This window comes from Lissotriton vulgaris, chromosome 8 (genome assembly GCF_964263255.1).
Source record: "Lissotriton vulgaris chromosome 8, aLisVul1.2, whole genome shotgun sequence".
Classification (NCBI taxonomy): Eukaryota; Metazoa; Chordata; class Amphibia; order Caudata; family Salamandridae; genus Lissotriton; species Lissotriton vulgaris.
Genome location: NC_141696.1, coordinates 500,219,899 through 500,234,631, shown reverse-complemented (window position 1 = coordinate 500,234,631; position 14,733 = coordinate 500,219,899).

Here is a 14,733-nt window from a genome sequence, read left to right as displayed (position 1 = left end):
CAGATTGCTGACTGCTGCGGTTACACTGTGGGGAGCCCGGACCCAGCAACGCGACCTGCCGGTAATCAGACATGCTGCTGCTGCCAGTAGACCCACACCTGGAGAATGCACGCTTGGGCCTGCTCCACACGAGGGGCTGAGATAGCTGCGCGACCCCATATCCTATATAGACTGCAGACCTACACTGGGCTTAGGAGGAATTGCTGTGCCCATCACACGCTTTAGTGGAGTGCGCAGTCTGACCTGCAGACCCCTACCCAGTTCAAGGCTAAAAGCGTTTGCCCAGCAGAGCTCATAGACTTGGGCCCATCTCAGTGACAGCCTTAGAAAACTGTTGATCCTGCCTCGGCTGGGTTGCCTCGGAGTAGTGAGATGAAAATGGCCCTGCTGCTGGCACACTGATTAAACCCACGGCTGCACGAACTCTAGGGCCTTAACCTTGGGAGCAAAGAACCTACAGGCGGAACGCATAAATTGGCAGCTACCCTACGACATGCCGGTGCAGACACGGCAAGGAATCCACTGCCCATGAGCTGCCCCCACACGGGGTGTGGTAGGTCGGAGGAGGCTTGAGCTTGAGGCGAGCACGAGAGAGGCGGTCTGCAATACAGCAAGAGTGGAGCTGGCGGTAACTATCTGGGAGGCGGCTTGACATTTAGTGAGGGGCTACTTGCTCGTCCTCTGGGCATCGCACCAGCGCTCATGGCCCTGGCCCCCTCTGCGGATTCGAATCACTTGTAGAAAAAAAAACGGACCCCCTCGGCAGCCCGTTGAGCCGCAGATCCTGAGGAGGAGAGGGGAGCCTGATTCAAACTGGGAGGGTCTGGCTGCCCTCTCGCCCCCCTGCCTGCATACAGCGATATGGGCATGTACACTCTATTTATGATAACAATGGGAGGAGTATCCCCTACGTAGAGTTTTGAAAAAACTATCGGAGGGTGAACTTCTTGGCAAAAAGGAAAAATTCAACCTTTTGTTTTAAAACCCCTCACTCACCAACCTAGTGGTGACTTGCTTCATCATCGGGGTCCACCCTGGTGACCTAGCGTCACCAGGATGTGCTTCGACACCTGTGTTACAGTGGAGCGGGTTGTGACTGTAAGTGCAAAAAAATGTGTTAAAAATTGTCCTGGTTTAACTTAAAACTTAATTTTATTTTAAAGTAACAGAACAATGTTAAAAAATCGGTGGCGAGATACTGGTAGGTGAGTTACGACCAATGTATCTCTATGTGTGTCTGTGTAGCTTGGTCAACATGTTTCTACCAATAGGGCAACTGCCCGGTATTCTTCAGGACCAAAAAACAGGTGGACGGGAGGTGTGGGCCCCCTAAAAGGCGCACCCTACCCTGATCCCCTGTGTACCTACTGGAAAAATAGCCAGTGGTTGATGAGCTCAATCAAGATAATGAGAGCCGTCAGAAAAGGTTAAAAAGAAAAAGAGACCTGTGGAAAAAGTAAAAATAAACTGTTTTCAGTTAAGTTCTTAATTACTCTCCTGTTACGTCGTGAAGTGTCTCTGTACTGTGACTTTTCATGCCAAAGGGAAATGCCCTCCGAGTGATAAAGTATCGTGTTCAATACGTGTAGCTGGAAAGGAGGTATTATCGGGACACACACACTTATCAATAGGTGCGTGTGTTTTTACATGCAATATTATTTATCGCCTTCATATCTGCTTATAAGCATGCGTTTCTTTTCGAATACATGCATCCGTGTTTCATCGTTCATGTCATCCATCTAATATCCATATTTGTGCGCAGTGAATATCATTGTGCACCTCAGGTAATTGTGGGTGATTAAGGCGCTTTATCGTATGTGCATTAGCATTCAGTGGCGCCAATTGACAGACTGTAACATACAGGACATACACACATATAACATATAAAAGTACACACAAATTCCATGGTTCGAAGTGGGGGCTTACTTGTTTCTAGCCTCTAAAGTGCTTCAACGGGCAGGGGGTAGGTTCTTCAAACCGACATAACATAATCTGAAATGGCGCGAAAATTTTTACTGGTGAGTGATACACATTTCTAGCGCGCACCGAGCGATGTGCCCGGCAGGCATCAATGCGTTCTCCGGTTCTGGGCTCCGGCTCTCTGGGTAGGAAAAGGGGCTTTTACTTACAGTTTGCGGAAGAAGGTAACGGCCATTAACCTACTGCTATCCTCCTCTGCTCGGCTAGTGTTGCCGTGTGGGAGTTCTATCATTAAATGTTGTTTTCCTTCCGGAATGGGCGTGGTTCCGTCCGCCGGAGGGGGAGGAGTTACTAGGCGGATTCGGAACGTAGTGACGGTTGCAACGTGTATGTTGTAAACAAACAGCGTGCCATGACTTATCGGCATTAATGTAAAACGAAATAGATTTACAAACACCGGCTGGTGATTTAACATCAGCAAGTTGTTAAAAATTATGGTAGGGGTGTGGGTGACAGAGGGAGTTTATCTATGCCTGTCATGACGGGAGTAGCTTCCAGGTAGGTAGAAGCGATAACGCACAAGGTTGTTTTGCACATTAAGAAGAGGATGTTATTTAGGGAACACAGAATGCTAGTGGAGGATGATCTGTATTATCAACGTAAATCATATGCAGGCAATCCAAGGTAGGATCATGAGACAGGGGGATGGGTCGTGGTACACTGACCCAAAATATAGCAGATCATTTGAGTACATTAGCCCATGGGATATTATCATTGAGCCCTATCTTATGCGTGGAAAGTCTGTAAATCCACCTTTGTTCTTTCTCATAAAGGCGTGACTGTATGTTGGGGCCTGATTGAATTTGTTCAATAACAGTCCACCTCATATCATTGGGGGTGTGCTGCATGGTAAGAAAATGATCTGTGAGTCTTGTGTTATTTTTCTTGCACCTGATTGTGCTGCGGTGTTCAGATATACGTTGCTTTACTTTGCGGGTGGTCATTCCAATATATGGTTTTTCACAGGAGCATTTGATCAAGTATACAACGTTCTGACTGTTGCAGTTCGTGTGTGATCTCTGTTCCCAAGTTTTCCCTTCCTCAAGGTTCAATGTTTTTGTGTTGGTAGTCAAATGGCAGACACTACAATCCCCACATCTTGAATGTCCCGTTACTGGAGGGAGTCCCCATATTTCCGTGATGGTTGGGTTGGTAGTGGTCAAGGTCTGCTTAGGTCTAGTGTTCACCAGAGTGTCTTTCAGACTGCGTGCCTTTTTATAGGAGAACAGAGGTTTTTCCCATTTGTAATTGCCCGTGTGGAGTATGGACCAGTGCTTCTTTATGCTCTTGCTCACCTGGTTGGACACTGCATTATACGTCGTGACGCATGTTAGTGGAACGTCTCCATTGTTTTTGGTTGTGTCTTCCAGTAGGGCTTGTCGGGGTTGGTTCCGTGCTCTCTTCTGGCATTTGTTTGTTATTTTCTGAGGGTAGCCACGGGAGGATAGTTTTTTCGTTAGGTCTTCCGCCTGGCTTTTGTAATCGGTCAATTTGCTGCAGTTTCTTCTGAGGTGGAGATACTGTCCATAGGGTAGGTTTTCCCTTAGGGGACGGGGGTGGAAGCTGTCGTATCTTAGTAAGTTGTTTTTTGCCGTAGGTTTGAAATGTGTCTTTGTTATCAGATTGTCATTTTCTCTTTGTATTTCAATATCCAAGAAGACCATCTTGTCCCTGTCTATGCAGTGGGTGAACCGTAGATTTTGATCACGGGTGTTCAGCCAAGTTATGAATTCCATTAAGGTCTCTTGTGTACCTTGCCATATGGAAAAGACGTCATCTATGTATCGCCGCCAAAATTTAATATGGCTGCCAAATGGATTGTCAGCTGCCAAGACGTATTTTAGTTCAAAGTCATACACATAGAGGCCCGCCACACTAGGGGCAAAAACACTGCCCATAGATGTACCCCCTACTTGCAGGTACAGTGTGCCCTCATATTCAAAGTAGTTCCTTTTGAGGGCCAGGGTGGCACATTGTATGATGAACTGTTTCGGTGTGTGGTAGTCCCAGGTTGTGTTATCTAGAATTTTTTCCAACACATTGATAGTAGCGTCTTGTGGGATGTTCGTGTAAAGGCTTTCTATGTCAAAGCTAAGAAGGATATAGTCTTGTTCCATTTTGATGTTCTCCAAGATTTTTAGTAGACTTTTTGTGTCTCTCAAGTACGTAGATGTTCCCTGTACAATAGGTTTCAGAAAAAAGTCACTGAATCTTGACAACGGTTCAAGAAGTGAGCCGATGCCCGACACGATTGGTCTTCCGGGAGGGGGGATCTTTCCCTTGTGCATTTTTGGCACCACATAGAAATATGGAATTTTGCTTTCTGTTTTGCTCAAGTAGTCTGCTTCTTGTTTGGAGATATGGCCTTGGGCTTCAGCTGTTTCCACCATGTTTGTGATTTCAATCCTTAAATCTTCAGTTGGATCTGTTGGTAATATTTGATAGTTTTTTGTGTCGCCTAATAGGCGTCTGCATTCTGCGTCATAGTCATTTTTGTTCATTACTACGAGTCCCCCGCCTTTGTCTGCCGGTTTTATGATTATGGTGTCATCATTTTTCAAGTCAGATATTGCTTTGTTCTCAGCTCTGCTGTTGTTGTGAAACTGGCCGGTAACTTCCAGAGCTTCTACATCATTGAATACTGCCTGTTCAAAGGTATTGATCTCTACCGGAACAGAGTGTGGTGGAGGTATGAAGGTCGACCGCAATCTGAGACCTGTTTCATTGGGGGTTTCTGTAGGGTCGTTGGTTGTGTTTTCATTAGTTGGGTTTTTCTCAAAAAAAGCTTTTAGTTTGAGTTTGCGGAAGAAGGAGGCTAGTTCACAATGTAATTTGAATTTATCTAGGGATGCTGTGGGTACGAAGCCTAGTCCCTTGTTAAGCACATTCGATTCTGTGGTTGTTAGTGTGCGTGATGATAAGTTCGTAACTAGCTCCTCGCATTGCTGGGGCCGGCCTTGTTCGCTCCTGATTTGCTCCTGGTGATGCTGCCCGTGGTGTCCTCTTCCTCCCAGTGGACGTTGTTCCCACTTTTGTTGCGTCCCCTTCCGCGCCTGCCTCTGTTGTGAAAAGGAGGACGGAATTGGTTTTGTGGAAAGGGGAATTGTTGGAAGGGTGGTTGCCATCCGTACATTTGGAATTGCGGTGGTAGTTGATATGGGTTGGGCGGTGGTTGTTGATAGGGGTTTTGGAGGGGGTGGCTGTATTGGGGCCATTGGTGGTTCCCTCTATATCCGCCTCTTTGTCCCCTTCTCGGGGTCCCATTACTGGATCCTGTGCTACCATTTGAGCTGTTGGAGGCGTTGCTCGAGGCATCAGAGTCTTGGTCTTGTGGGCCTGATGTTTTGTAGTCCGGGTCTGAATAGGGATAGACCTTCACGAATGAAAATTTTTTCAGATCTTTTTGGAATTTCTGTGTTTTTTGTTGCAATAAGTTTTCTTTATATTCATTCACTTCCTTGTTTAAATCATCCAGCTTTTGCTTGTAGCCTTTTATGCTGGTTTTTATTTGGGCTTCTGTCACTTGAATCTCTATCTGGATTTTTTCGGACAAACGTATGGCAGTTTTTAGGATCAATATAATCCAGTCATGCGTGCAGTGCCACGCAATTAGGGCCCAGTCTTTTCTGAATTCTGGATCATCCAGAAAGATGCGCGGTGCGTTGGTAACCAACAAACCCTTCGGGGCTATATTGTTGGTGACATATTCTTTCATTATTGTGCCATGTAATATGGTTCTGATCCGGTTCCGCTTCATTTCTGTCAGTTTTTCCCACTCCGATGTTTGGGAGATGGTGTTGCTGATGTTGGCATCCGCAAAGACATTTAGATCACTCATAATTGAGTCTATTTCTTCCGTGGAATAAGTCAAGCCTGTATTCTCAGCCATGTTGTTTGTGTAGGTACTCTGTTATGCTAGTGTGTATTAGTTGACTCTCACAGCTGTGCGCTGCCAGGAATTTGAGATCAAAAGAGAGAGCAAGGGATATTTTCACTGAGAAGTGAAAAAAGAGATAACTCCTATTCCCCTGATAGGAATATTTATGATAACAATGGGAGGAGTATCCCCTACGTAGAGTTTTGAAAAAACTATCGGAGGGTGAACTTCTTGGCAAAAAGGAAAAATTCAACCTTTTGTTTTAAAACCCCTCACTCACCAACCTAGTGGTGACTTGCTTCATCATCGGGGTCCACCCTGGTGACCTAGCGTCACCAGGATGTGCTTCGACACCTGTGTTACAGTGGAGCGGGTTGTGACTGTAAGTGCAAAAAAATGTGTTAAAAATTGTCCTGGTTTAACTTAAAACTTAATTTTATTTTAAAGTAACAGAACAATGTTAAAAAATCGGTGGCGAGATACTGGTAGGTGAGTTACGACCAATGTATCTCTATGTGTGTCTGTGTAGCTTGGTCAACATGTTTCTACCAATAGGGCAACTGCCCGGTATTCTTCAGGACCAAAAAAAAGGTGGACGGGAGGTGTGGGCCCCCTAAAAGGCGCACCCTACCCTGATCCCCTGTGTACCTACTGGAAAAATAACCAGTGGTTGATGAGCTCAATCAAGATAATGAGAGCCGTCAGAAAAGGTTAAAAAGAAAAAGAGACCTGTGGAAAAAGTAAAAATAAACTGTTTTCAGTTAAGTTCTTAATTACTCTCCTGTTACTAAAAGCTTTTTTTGAGAAAAACCCAACTAATGAAAACACAACCAACGACCCTACAGAAACCCCCAATGAAACAGGTCTCAGATTGCGGTCGACCTTCATACCTCCACCACACTCTGTTCCGGTAGAGATCAATACCTTTGAACAGGCAGTATTCAATGATGTAGAAGCTCTGGAAGTTACCGGCCAGTTTCACAACAACAGCAGAGCTGAGAACAAAGCAATATCTGACTTGAAAAATGATGACACCATAATCATAAAACCGGCAGACAAAGGCGGGGGACTCGTAGTAATGAACAAAAATGACTATGACGCAGAATGCAGACGCCTATTAGGCGACACAAAAAACTATCAAATATTACCAACAGATCCAACTGAAGATTTAAGGATTGAAATCACAAACATGGTGGAAACAGCTGAAGCCCAAGGCCATATCTCCAAACAAGAAGCAGACTACTTGAGCAAAACAGAAAGCAAAATTCCATATTTCTATGTGGTGCCAAAAATGCACAAGGGAAAGATCCCCCCTCCCGGAAGACCAATCGTGTCGGGCATCGGCTCACTTCTTGAACCGTTGTCAAGATTCAGTGACTTTTTTCTGAAACCTATTGTACAGGGAACATCTACGTACTTGAGAGACACAAAAAGTCTACTAAAAATCTTGGAGAACATCAAAATTGAACAAGACTATATCCTTCTTAGCTTTGACATAGAAAGCCTTTACACGAACATCCCACAAGACGCTACTATCAATGTGTTGGAAAAAATTCTAGATAACACAACCTGGGACTACCACACACCGAAACAGTTCATCATACAATGTGCCACCCTGGCCCTCAAAAGGAACTACTTTGAATATGAGGGCACACTGTACCTGCAAGTAGGGGGTACATCTATGGGCAGTGTTTTTGCCCCTAGTGTGGCGGGCCTCTATGTGTATGACTTTGAACTAAAATACGTCTTGGCAGCTGACAATCCATTTGGCAGCCATATTAAATTTTGGCGGCGATACATAGATGACGTCTTTTCCATATGGCAAGGTACACAAGAGACCTTAATGGAATTCATAACTTGGCTGAACACCCGTGATCAAAATCTACGGTTCACCCACTGCATAGACAGGGACAAGATGGTCTTCTTGGATATTGAAATACAAAGAGAAAATGACAATCTGATAACAAAGACACATTTCAAACCTACGGCAAAAAACAACTTACTAAGATACGCCAGCTTCCACCCCCGTCCCCTAAGGGAAAACCTACCCTATGGACAGTATCTCCGCCTCAGAAGAAACTGCAGCAAATTGACCGATTACAAAAGCCAGGCGGAAGACCTAACGAAAAAACTATCCTCCCGTGGCTACCCTCAGAAAATAACAAACAAATGCCAGAAGAGAGCACGGAACCAACCCCGACAAGCCCTACTGGAAGACACAACCAAAAACAATGGAGACGTTCCACTAACATGCGTCACGACGTATAATGCAGTGTCCAACCAGGTGAGCAAGAGCATAAAGAAGCACTGGTCCATACTCCACACGGGCAATTACAAATGGGAAAAACCTCTGTTCTCCTATAAAAAGGCACGCAGTCTGAAAGACACTCTGGTGAACACTAGACCTAAGCAGACCTTGACCACTACCAACCCAACCATCACGGAAATATGGGGACTCCCTCCAGTAACGGGACATTCAAGATGTGGGGATTGTAGTGTCTGCCATTTGACTACCAACACAAAAACATTGAACCTTGAGGAAGGGAAAACTTGGGAACAGAGATCACACACGAACTGCAACAGTCAGAACGTTGTATACTTGATCAAATGCTCCTGTGAAAAACCATATATTGGAATGACCACCCGCAAAGTAAAGCAACGTATATCTGAACACCGCAGCACAATCAGGTGCAAGAAAAATAACACAAGACTCACAGATCATTTTCTTACCATGCAGCACACCCCCAATGATATGAGGTGGACTGTTATTGAACAAATTCAATCAGGCCCCAACATACAGTCACGCCTTTATGAGAAAGAACAAAGGTGGATTTACAGACTTTCCACGCATAAGATAGGGCTCAATGATAATATCCCATGGGCTAATGTACTCAAATGATCTGCTATATTTTGGGTCAGTGTACCACGACCCATCCCCCTGTCTCATGATCCTACCTTGGATTGCCTGCATATGATTTACGTTGATAATACAGATCATCCTCCACTAGCATTCTGTGTTCCCTAAATAACATCCTCTTCTTAATGTGCAAAACAACCTTGTGCGTTATCGCTTCTACCTACCTGGAAGCTACTCCCGTCATGACAGGCATAGATAAACTCCCTCTGTCACCCACACCCCTACCATAATTTTTAACAACTTGCTGATGTTAAATCACCAGCCGGTGTTTGTAAATCTATTTCGTTTTACATTAATGCCGATAAGTCATGGCACGCTGTTTGTTTACAACATACACGTTGCAACCGTCACTACGTTCCGAATCCGCCTAGTAACTCCTCCCCCTCCGGCGGACGGAACCACGCCCATTCCGGAAGGAAAACAACATTTAATGATAGAACTCCCACACGGCAACACTAGCCGAGCAGAGGAGGATAGCAGTAGGTTAATGGCCGTTACCTTCTTCCGCAAACTGTAAGTAAAAGCCCCTTTTCCTACCCAGAGAGCCGGAGCCCAGAACCGGAGAACGCATTGATGCCTGCCGGGCACATCGCTCGGTGCGCGCTAGAAATGTGTATCACTCACCAGTAAAAATTTTCGCGCCATTTCAGATTATGTTATGTCGGTTTGAAGAACCTACCCCCTGCCCGTTGAAGCACTTTAGAGGCTAGAAACAAGTAAGCCCCCACTTCGAACCATGGAATTTGTGTGTACTTTTATATGTTATATGTGTGTATGTCCTGTATGTTACAGTCTGTCAATTGGCGCCACTGAATGCAAATGCACATACGCCTTAATCACCCACAATTACCTGAGGTGCACAATGATATTCACTGCGCACAAATATGGATATTAGATGGATGACATGAACGATGAAACACGGATGCATGTATTCGAAAAGAAACGCATGCTTGTAAGCAGATATGAAGGCGATAAATAATATTGCATGTAAAAACACACGCACCTATTGATAAGTGTGTGTGTCCCAATAATACCTCCTTTCCAGCTACACGTATTGAACACGATACTTTATCACTCGGAGGGCATTTCCCTTTGGCATGAAAAGTCACAGTACAGAGACACTTCACGACGTAACAGGAGAGTAATTAAGAACTTAACTGAAAACAGTTTATTTTTACTTTTTCCACAGGTCTCTTTTTCTTTTTAACCTTTTCTGACGGCTCTCATTATCTTGATTGAGCTCATCAACCACTGGCTATTTTTCCAGTAGGTACACAGGGGATCAGGGTAGGGTGCGCCTTTTAGGGGGCCCACACCTCCCGTCCACCTGTTTTTTGGTCCTGAAGAATACCGGGCAGTTGCCCTATTGGTAGAAACATGTTGACCAAGCTACACAGACACACATAGAGATACATTGGTCGTAACTCACCTACCAGTATCTCGCCACCGATTTTTTAACATTGTTCTGTTACTTTAAAATAAAATTAAGTTTTAAGTTAAACCAGGACAATTTTTAACACATTTTTTTGCACTTACAGTCACAACCCGCTCCACTGTAACACAGGTGTCGAAGCACATCCTGGTGACGCTAGGTCACCAGGGTGGACCCCGATGATGAAGCAAGTCACCACTAGGTTGGTGAGTGAGGGGTTTTAAAACAAAAGGTTGAATTTTTCCTTTTTGCCAAGAAGTTCACCCTCCGATAGTTTTTTCAAAACTCTACGTAGGGGATACTCCTCCCATTGTTATCATAAATATTCCTATCAGGGGAATAGGAGTTATCTCTTTTTTCACTTCTCAGTGAAAATATCCCTTGCTCTCTCTTTTGATCTCATGTACACTCTATCCCTGAACCAATGAGCTGGAGGTCTCCGGCCATAGTGTAGATGGACTGGAAACTGAAACCGAAATGACCCTACACATGCCCACCCAAACACCCTCGCTCTGGTGAAGAAGACCCCTGGTCGCCCTCTGGACTCCACCTCTCAGGTAAACCCTTATTAGTAAACCCTTACTAGTATGGTTGTTTAATGTTTTACCACTTGTTATGGAACGGACTACATCGTGCTCCCCTGTTGGGAACACTGTGATGAGGAACGGGGGAGGGAAGTGTCACAGGCCATTGGGTATATTAGCAACTTCACGCCTAGATATCTCTATCTATTTGTGTCAGACCATTTTGTTAAGAATGTGTACTTACAATCTTCGCTATGACTGAACGTTCGAACCCCCAACATACCGCTTTCTCACTTGGAATGTAAGAGGACTGGGGGAACGCCGCAAGCGCAGGCACATATTATCTTACTTAGACTGTCATGACATACACTGCACAATGCTGCAGGAAACATTTCAGTCCCACTGTCCCTTCCACATTTGCCGCTCGCTGGGCCAGTTATACCTCTTTTTCTTCCTACTCATCATATGCTCATGGCACATGCATCCTAGTGAAGAAGTCCCTCCCATACAACCCAATAGGCTCTGTAACGGACAAGCAGGGCCGATACTCAATACTCTGGGGCAGGATTGCCACTCAATCCTTCACGTGGTTCATGCTATGGGCCGAACACTGATGACCCGGAGTTTTTCCGCGTACTCTGGGGACAGGTGCTAGAGATTCGTTCTACACATTTATTATGGGGGGGATTTTAATGTCACAGTTAATCCTACACTGGACCTCTCACATCCGCAACCACATCACTACTCCCACTCACAATCCACCCTCAAGATGATCATTGAAGATCATGAACTGCTTGATGCATGGTGACACATACATCCGACAAGGCGGGGGGGCACTTGCTATACCACGGCCGAGGCCCCATGGTCCAGAATTGACGCATGGCTTATCACTAAGGGCTTAGTACATTTGGTGACGCACTCCACCCACCTCCCCCAGAATTATTCGGATCATTCCCCAGTGCTGGTCGCTATAAACCCCCCGCACGTCGACTCTCCTTTTCAATTCTGGCATTTTAATCCGATGTCATTATTAGACCCAGTATTTAAACAGGAACTCAAGCAGGAGATTACTGATTTTTACCCTCGCAATGAGAACTCGGTGGAGCAGTACTCAACGGTGTGGGAAGCTATTAAAGTTACCATACGGGGCCTGTGCAACGCGAAAAGTGGTGGTATCCTGAGGGATATCCGTTCCACTGTGCGCCATCTGGAGACGGAACTCAAAAAGATTGAGACGGAATTGCAGCCTAATCCCACATCTGAGTTGCAAGCTAAGCTGCGTAGTGTGCTTAGCGAATATCAAGAGTCTGCTGAGAGGGAAATATCATAGGGCGCGCCAGTATAGGGAGGGGTACAGACCTGGAAAGGCTCTAATTCGACCACTGCAGTTTTCGGACATTGTGCTGGAGATTGAAGATGAAAACGGCCAAACGCATAGCGACACGGCCAAGATCGTGGAGACCTTTCATAAATTCTATAGAGGTCTTTACAAGAGGCATAGAACCCAGACAGTGGACTTCACCTCCTTTTTTGAGCATACTGCGATAGCTTGGTTGGGAGCTGGGCAGAGGGTATTTCTTCTGAGACATCACGAAGATTATCATAACGGCCATAATGCAATTGCAGTCTGGGAAGGCACCGGATGGCCTCCGGGCTGAATTTTATAAAACCTTCCATCACCTGCTCATCTCAATACTGAGACATGTTTTTGTGGATGCTCAGGAAACGAGTATACTTACCCCCTCAATGCACGAGGCGCGCAACATCTCAATACCCAAGCAGGGTAAGCCTTTGGCTTGCTGCAACTCATATAGGTCTTTATCCTTAATAAATGTTGCTGCATAAAGTTTAGCTAAATTGATTGCCAACCGTATTATTATTATAAAAGCTTTTGTAGCGCGCTCCATTACTAAGAAAACAGTATCCTGGCGCAGAAGAGAGAGAGAGCAGAGAAGAAAGAATCCTGAGATGATAATGTAGAGAGAGAGGGGAGCCCTACCAAGTGGTGTTAAAGAGGTGGGTCTTCAATCCTTTCTTAAAAACAGTGATGGTGGGGGCTGTTTTTAGGTGAAGAGGAAGAGTGTTCCAGGCTTTCGCTGCTCTGACTGTGATGGATTGGCCACCTAGTCTGCTGTATTTAAATTTAGGTACGGTCATTTGGCACAAATTGGCCGACCTAAGGGGCCGGTTAGGTACATAGAGGGAAAATCTTTTCCTCAGATAAACTGGACCAGTTTGATGGACAGCGCGATAGGAGAGGACAAGGATTTTAAACATAATCCTGTGAGCGACTGGGAGCCAGTGTACGTCGCGAAGAGAGTGGCGGACACTGGAGTTTCTGGGTATGTTAAACAAAAGTCGCACAGCGGCATTTTGAATGACCTGGAGGCGATGTATAAGATAGGCCGGTAGACCACAGAATAGGCCGTTCGCATAGTCTAATCTAGACAGTATTAGGGCACGGATAACAGTCTCTTTGGCCTCTCTCGGAAGGAGGGGAAAAAATCTACGTAGCGTTTTCAGAGTGGAAAAGCAGACCCCTGTAAGTTTTTTTAAATGATCCTCAAATTTGAGGTCATTGTTGAACCAGACTCCTAAATTTTTTGCGGGGCCGCCGATAGATTTAGGACATGGTAGGTCAGCAGGCCAGAGGAGATCGCTAAAATTATCTGGAAAGGAGCCATACAGCAGAATCTCTGATTTGCTTTCGTTGCATTTTAGCTGGGCGAGGGCTAACCAACGAAAAACAGATGATAAGCAGGATTGGGCCGCCGACGTATCCAGGTTGTTTTTAGGCCATGTAAACAGAAGTTGGGTATCGTCGGCGTAAGCCATATTTTTTGCTCCTAACTGTTCTGCAAGATAGATTAGGGGAGTGAGGTAAATGTTAAAAAGCAGGGGGCTGAGAGTAGAGCCCTGAGGGACACCTGTGGTAAGTTTCTTGGGGGAGGAGGCAAAGGGAGGCATCCAGACTTGTTGCGTTCTATTTTCTAGAAATGAAGTCAACCAATCGAGTGCAGGGCCTGTAATGCCTATGGCAGTTAGTCTTTTGAGCAGAAGGGAATGTGGTACCGTATCGAAGGCGGCAGAGAGGTCTAATAAAATCAGAGCCGCTCTGCCACCTCCGTCCAGACATTCCCGGATAGCCTCGGATATTTCAACTAGAGCAGTCTCAGTGCTGTAGGCTGCTCTAAAACCTGATTGGGTTGGATTGAGTGCCTGAGAGGTTTCGACAAATTTGTCCAGTTGGTTGAATTCGACCTTCTCGCATATTTTGGCAAGAGCTGGTAGCAGTGATATAGGTCGGACGTTGGAGGGGACAGCAGGGTCCAGTCCGTTTTTTTTTTAAAGTGGGAGCAATTTCGCTTGCTTCCAGCAGGCCGGGACAGTCGCAGTAAGAAAAGAACGGTTAATAATATGAGTCACCTCATTTCCAACTGTATCTGCTAGTCCCGCAAATACTCTAGCAGGACAAGGGTCAGAGGGGGATCCTGATTTTAAGGCCGCAAGGACAGTAACGATGTCCAGTTTCTCTACCGGAGCAAAGTTGGCAAACTGCTCCGTAGGGTCAGGCATCATTGGGGAGGGAGTGGCCAATTGAGATAGAAAACTGTTACAGACAGTTAGCAGATCGTCCTGAATTTTTGTGATTTTATCAACAAAGAACACGGAGAGTTCTTCGCACAATTTCTCCGAGGAGGCCAACAGAGGTTGAGCTGCACAGGGTGAAACAAAGCTTTTTACAATAGTAAAAATGTCCTTGCTATTATTGTTGCAGGGGCATCAGTGGCGAGTAGAGAATAGAACATTTGAGTTTATGCACCAAATCACGCCAGGCACTGGTTGTGCATTGCACAGTTGTAGATGCCAGGTGTCTAGGTATTGCAGCTGTGCTAAGATACACGGTGCTTGGTGTGGGGGCCATATAACCATCTTCAATAGCTAGGTGTGGCATGCATTGGGGAGGGTGCATCCAGTAAGCCGCGAAGTGCACCTAGGCGCA